This window comes from Gigantopelta aegis, chromosome 11, assembly GCF_016097555.1.
Source record: "Gigantopelta aegis isolate Gae_Host chromosome 11, Gae_host_genome, whole genome shotgun sequence".
In the NCBI taxonomy this organism is placed as follows: domain Eukaryota; kingdom Metazoa; phylum Mollusca; class Gastropoda; order Neomphalida; family Peltospiridae; genus Gigantopelta; species Gigantopelta aegis.
In genome coordinates this window covers 21,483,883-21,491,173 of record NC_054709.1, presented here as the reverse complement: position 1 = coordinate 21,491,173, position 7,291 = coordinate 21,483,883, and the positions used below count along the sequence as shown (strand labels likewise).

The 7,291-nt window shown below is 37.4% G+C and overlaps 1 long non-coding RNA gene across 1 annotated transcript; it reads right to left on the bottom strand.

The window, feature by feature from the left end:
- Positions 1-893: 893 nt before the first annotated feature.
- Positions 894-6,874, bottom strand: LOC121385177. The gene is made up of 2 exons (XR_005959500.1): positions 5,721-6,874; positions 894-5,089 (listed from the first exon to the last, which is right to left on the bottom strand). It is a non-coding gene; the product is annotated as an uncharacterized LOC121385177 (long non-coding RNA).
- Between the last annotated feature and the right edge of the window lie 417 nt (positions 6,875-7,291).

The window sequence follows — 7,291 nt, the reverse complement described above, 5'->3', positions numbered from 1 at the left end:
TGATATTAAGCAATAATGTGCATTATATATCGTTCAATACGCATACCAGGTCAAATGCCTTGATTGTCCCCTCCTTTAATATTTGTAAGAAGCCAAACTGGAGTTTGTCTTCAAATAATTTCGTATGTACGATAAGAAACACGTTTAATATACAGCTACTAATATGATATGCAGAAAAATATATTTGATGTAATTACAATCGTTAAAAAGTTTTTGTTTTAATTGATAACATCTTAAAAATTGCAGAAAATTAGGGAATGTCCCTTTTAGACCGCAAACAAATAATATGTTTGCATAATGATATATTTTCTCAGTAAAATTCAAGTCACCCCCACCCCCACCCCCCCCCACCCCAACCAGTTTTCTTACATTTAAATCAAACAATGTACACTGGTGGCACCTAAGTCTGCATACCTAAGCATTTGTGCTATATTTTAAAGTTAAACTCTTTCTTTAAAAATAGTTGTTTCATCGCCACAGTTCAATGGAACAATAAACGTGTTACTACTGAAAGGTGAGGGGTTTTTTTAAACTCAAGTAATGAGCGTATTTTTAGTGCCCCCCCCCCCCCCCCCCCCCCCCCCCCCCCCCCCCCCCCACCACCCCCCCCCCCCCCCCCGTATTTAAAACAACAAGTTCTGTGGCTGTTTACAGAAACCAACAACAAATAATGGATCCAACTTTTTGTAAGACAAAAAAATTAAAAAAATTATGCAAATGAGATAAATATAAATGGTTTTCCATGCTCCTTAGTTTGGACAACACAAACTACCAATAAGGTATGTATTGAAGCTTCTATGTAAACTTGTGTATGTTGATATACAAGGTTAATCATTACAGCGGTTGTGACAGACACGTGTTGACAGGTGCTACAAAAACACATTGAACGAGGCTGGCAGAAGTATACTTTTAATGCATTAATCCAGATTTTGTTTCAATCAAATTGTTATCCGTTTTATACATATATTTACAATCAAGATGTGTTGTTTTAACCATTACTTTATTAATTAAATTAACGTTGTTTGTTTGTTTACAAACATACCCCAACACTTGTTTCAAGACGTCATGTAACGTAATTAACATGCGCAGACTTTCGTGCCGCGCAGACTAAAGTGACATGAGTGCACCTGTTATACGATTAAAATTAATAGTTATTTAAGAATATATACTGAAAATTACAAGATGTTGTCTGCTCTGGAAATATACGCAATATTACGTCAAACCAAAACATTTGAGCTCATTTGGGATAAAATATTTTGTTGGTAGGAGTAAAATACAGTTTGTTTCCTTTTTTCATCGATTAAAATAACTTGCGGTTAATTTAAAACGTGGTTGTTGTTTTTTTCAAAATCATTCATGATTCTAAGTTTTTCTTATACTTTAATTTTTTTTTTTTTACGACATATTGAATTTGCTGCTATTGTAAACTGTTTCTGACTAATTAAATATAGCCTTTTTAGCGACTTAAACTATACACCCAATACATTTCGTTGTTTAGAATAAAAGTGTATTTCTACGTCCTTTTTCCAAAAACCTATGTGGATTTAGTTTATATAAAATTTATGTGCCTAAATTATTTATGTTTTTTAGGTTTCTTGATGGCCGTTTCAGGTTTTATTATATTTTGCTTCAAGTAGGTGATGCTGTCATTGGAGGACATTTTAAGATCCAAATACACACAATGGAGAGTTTTCTTGGTTCTGACCATAACACCAACATCTGTGAAATTGAATCTTTTTATAGTGATGGTTTGCTATTGACGCTGGAAACACGTTTCGATAATTGGATGGCCGTGTGATGTCTTGAAGTCTAGGACCTGGCAGATGTCTGTCATTGCCCATGTTCATTTGACTGCTGTGACGAAATGTGTTTGTTCATTGGTTGGAGCAAGAAAACATACTGGGCCACTGGGGAGGCAATAATTAATATAGATTTCTGTGCTTTAACCAGACCAGAGCACGGAAATTGCAAGGAAATTGCGTTTAACCGTAATACAACATGCAGGAAAATGCAGTTTACCACAATTGTCATTACTAACTAAATCGACACATGCCTTGCGTTGGAGTACCACAGAGCCAGAAAGTTAAAGTTTGTTTTGTTCAATGACACCACTAAAGCACATTGATTTATTAATAATTATCGGCTGTTTGATGTCAGTCATTTGGTCATATAACCTAAGAGGAAACCGTTATACTTTTCCTTTGATGTCCAGGCGTGGGCCACTGGTTGAGACAGGAAACAAAGAAACAATCAGAGCTTGGGTTCTCCTAATGGATACAATTCTTCGACTCAAGCACCTCAGGTGAACAAATACCGACTGGACTTAGTTAGATCCCGCCCCACAGAGAGCCAGAAGTCAGTATGGACAATTCGTCGTTAATGCATGTAGAAAAAGTTCATTTAAGTTGCTGCAAGAAATGGTGTTGAAATGTTTCAAGGATTTTCTATTACGCAGAGACATGTCAGTATGTTGCACAGCCAGATTCTGGTGGTACAAGGGGTGATACCCTTTTCATGACATACATTCGCTGTGTTGTGACATGCTGTTGGGTTGAACACTATTTGTTATTAACTCTTCTTAAATAATCTTTAATGTATTTTATATGCACTTTCCAGTAGTGTATCTACTATCTATGTATATATGTACTGGCAGTAGTGTATCTACTATCTATGTATATAAGTATGCCTCTTTGGATGTAGGTTTGTATGTATGTAGGCGGGTACGTATGTATATGGCTTGGTACGTATGTATGGATGGATCGTTGGATGGTTTAAAGTTCATTTTGTTTAACGACACCACTAGAACACATTAATTGATTTGTTAATGACCGGCTAGAGTTTTAAAAAGGACAAATGCTATATTTTTCCATTAGTAGCAAGTGATTTTGTTTATGCGCCATCCATAGACTGTATAGCACATACCACGGTCTTTGATATACCACTCGTGGCGTACTGGCTAGAACAATAAATAGTCTAATGGGTTCATCGACTGGGATCGATCCTCGACAAACCGCGCACAATTCCTTTTAAGATTTCTCTACGCAAAACGTGTGAGAGGTAATGTTTCGCGCACGTGTTGTGAACACCATTACTTTTAAGTTCTCTCTACACGAAACGTGTGAGAGGTAGTGTTGTGAACACAATTACATTTAAGATTTCTCTACGTGAAAAGTGTGAGAGGTAGTGTCTCGCGAACGTGCTGTGAACACCATTACTTTTAATTTTTCTCTACACGAAACGTGAGAGGTAGTGTTGTAAACACAATTACATTTAAGATTTCTCTACGCGAAACGTGTGAGGAGGTAGTGTCTCGAGAACGTGCAGTGAACAAAAAACCCACTTTTAAGATGTGTAATAGGTAGTGTTTCGCGGACGTTTTGTGAACACAATTCCTTTTAAGATTTCTCTACGCGAAATGTGTAATACGTAATGTTTCGCGGATGTGTTGTGAACACAATTCCTTTTAAGATTTCTCTACGTAAAACGTGTGATAGGTAGTGTTTCGCAGACGTGTTTTAAACATGGTAAACAAAAAGCCATTTAAGATTTCTCTACGCAAAACGTGTGCTAGGTAGTGTCTCGCAGACGTGTTGTGAACATAGAGTGAACACAAAAACATTTAAGATTTCTCTACACGATATGTGTAACACGTAGTGTTTCGACATGTTGTGATTAGGTAGTGACCACAAAAACATTTAAGATTTCTGTATGCGAAACGTGCAAGAGGTAGTGTCTCACCGACGTGTTATAAACACACAAAAATTGAAGATTTTTCTACGTGAAATGTGTGAAAGGTAGTGTCTCACGGACGTGTTGTGAACATGTAGTTTAAAAAAGTTTTCTCTACGTGAAACGTGCAAGAGGTATTGTCTTGTGGACGTGTTGTGAACACGTAGTGAACAGAAACCTTTAAAATTCTCTGCACGAAGTGTGTGAGAAGTAGTGTCACTTTGTAGAGGGAATCAAACTCCCTGCGATATAGTCTTATTATATTCCATTGGAAGCTATTCTTGTAAAAATTTTGCAATTTGTTGTCAAATTATGGTCTGCTGAAACTAGGCTGATCCTGTTCAGGCGCATCTGCAGGAATCTTAGCAGGGGCGTGTAGATTGGCAAGTTAATAAGGGGGCCGAGACATGCTCCCCTGGAAAATGTATTGATAAAAAATTGCTTGAGCAGGGATGGGGTTGGATCCCCAAAATGCTCCCACTGCACACGCGCCTGTTGTCGATGCATTAGTCCAGAACAGGTTTCATGAAGCATGGTTTAATTTTTTTTTAAAGTTTTCGGCCTTTAGATCTGGGTGCAAATTCATTTATCTCTTCGTAACGAGACAATTTTCTCTCTTTTAGCTCGGTGTCAAGTTCCTCCCTGCACCTGTATATCTTGCCATTGATAGCAATGTAGGGTTCTTTGTATTTCCTTTGCAAGATCTTATATGCATATGCAATTTTCAGTCTTGGCTACTTCTTTCAGATTCTTGGCTGCAAGCGTATAGTCTAATATTGGGCTCTTGCTTGTAATTATATAGCTTTTTCTATTGCAGTCCAATATTAGGTCCTTGTAGGTAACTATTTTGTTGCTCATCTGGCAGTCTAATATTAGGTTCTTGTGGGCAACTATACTGTTGCTTATCTGGCAGTCCAATATTGGGTTGTTCCATAAAAACGTGTAGTGTCTGTTGTTTGGCTTTTTGGCTGTGTTTATACTGTTGCCTATTTTGCAGTTCAGTTGCAGATTCTTCTTTAAAATTTTGTGATACGTTTTCTTTGGATTCAGTCTTGTCACTAGATTCAACCTCTTCAACCTCTTCTTCGGAACTCTCCGACTCTGTCTCCACTTGTTCCATAAGATGATCACCACCCCCTCGTACATATCTAGCCAGTGAATCTTCTGATTCAGTGTCAATTTCATTACCCTCATTGTATCTTCCCTCGGACTCCATAACTGACTCCATAACTGACCTTCTAGTTGGAAGGTATTCACTAATGTTACAGATCTCCCTTCGTGGCCTTTCAGGGTCAGGAACAGGGTCAGGGTCAGGGTCAGGGTGACATTCCTCTTTGTTCCACCTCTTTTCTAGCAAACACTGAAAAACAAAAATGATAATGTACCAAACGATAAAAAGTAACAATAACAGACCTTGCTAATTAAGGAGAGCAGTCACTCTCGCCCCCCCCCCCCCCCCCCCAATCACTCCTCTTAAGAATGGTTCAAGGACAGTGATTTTTCGCTCTCCTTGATCAATGATCAATATGGTAATATGGCTCCCTATCATCTAAGTTTGGGGAATAATTAATCACTCCCCTTATTTATTTATTTTTACAGAGAGGTCTCTAATTAATGTTAACCAATTGTTCCTCTTGTTCCTATAAATATGTCGTCGGTGGCGTTTATAGGTTTGTTATCCTGTCTCGGAAGAAGGAGCTGGCAGTGGTCACAACCTACGCCCAAGACAGGCGTGCGCTATGACATCTTGTTCTGTGCACGTAAAACTACTTGAGTCTATTCAGATGAGCACAACAATATGAATGAATGAATGAATGAATGAATCAGTGTTGAACGACACCTTAGCACAAAGGAATATGTCGGGTATTGGGTGTCAAATAATGGTAGGTAACTATACTGTTGCTTATCTGGTCTAATATTAGGTTCTTGTGGGTAACTATACCGTTGCTTATATGCCAATTTCAATATTAGGTCCTTGTGGGTAACTATACCGTTGCTTATCTGGCAGTCCAATATTGGGTTGTTCCACAGAAACGTGTAGTGTCTGTTGTTTGTGTTTTTGGCTGTGTTTATATTGTTGCCTATTTTGCAGTTCAGTTGCAGATTCTTCCTTGACATTATGTCACATGTTTCCTTCGGATTCAGTCTCGTTACTAGATTTAACCTCTTCTTCGGAACTCTCTGACTCAGTATTCACTTCTACCCTAAGATTATCACCATCTTCAGCTACATGATATCCGTCTAATGTGTCTTCTGATGCTGTGTCATTGTCTTTTTCCTCGTTATATTTTCCTTCGGATTCCATAAGTGACCTTCTAGTAGGAAGTGGTAGACTGAATGTTATAGATTTACATCGTGGCTTTTCATGGTGAGGGTCTTCCCTCGGACTCCATAACTGACCTTCTAGTAGGAATGTATGGTCTAAATGTTAACGATTTCCGTCGTGGCTTTTCAGGGTCTGGGTCAGGGTCATGGTCGCATTCCTTTTTGTTCCGCCTCTTTCCTCGCAAACACTGGGAAAAAAAAGAAAAAGATAATGTAGCAAGCAATAAAAGTAGTAATAACAGAGCTTTCACTCTCGCTCCCCATCACTCCTCTTAAGAATAGTTCAAGGGGAGTGGTTTTCGCTGTTCTTAGCATGTGACTTTTTTTAATTTTAGAAAATACTACTACAACAGAAATAAATATCAAATGTCAATATGGTAATATGGCTCCCATAATATATGTTTGGGGAATAATTGATCACTCCCTTTATTTATTTATTTATTTATTTATACTGCGAGATCTCTCTTTAATGTTAACTAATTATTCCTCTTGTTCCTATAAATATGTCGCCGGTGGTGTTTGTATGTTTGTTATCCTGTCTTGGACGAAGGAGCTGGGAGTGGTCACAACCTACGCCCAAGATAGGCGTGCGCTATGACCTTGACCTTTTTAGTTTAGAAAACATGTCTACATTTAAGAAACGTTCACACGCATTTTGGTTTTATTTAAGAATTGAACGTGAAATATTTTGAGTTTCATGCTAGTATGAAACGCAAAACCGCTTTACACACTTTACACACGCCATTCATACTAAAGTGTGTAAAGCGGTTTTGCGTTTCATACTAGCATGAAACTCAAAAAAATTCACGTTCAATTCTTATAATTCCAAACACATAACCATGTCATTAATGTAAAGCTCTTTAAAATAAAAAGTGAACTCTATTTTCCAACTATTTACTATTTTATTAACACGAAATTCATACTCAACATTAGCGGAATCCCTATGGTGGTTCGGCTTTTTCCGTCAATAGCCGAATGAGAGAATGACAATGTTACAATCTTTAATACAATTCATATTAATTTTTTGCATTAAATATCAATACCAACTAAAAACATTTTGAATTCACTAGAAACATATAACGTAAGTAATTTTAATAACTTTTAACCTGTAATAAAAATGTCTGAAGCGACCTATTTTGTATGCTATAATTTATATGTGAAGCGGTTGGTGTATGCATTTTTAACTACGAACTGTGGATGGGCGCCATTTTTTGATTACTGTCCAGATTTACCAATT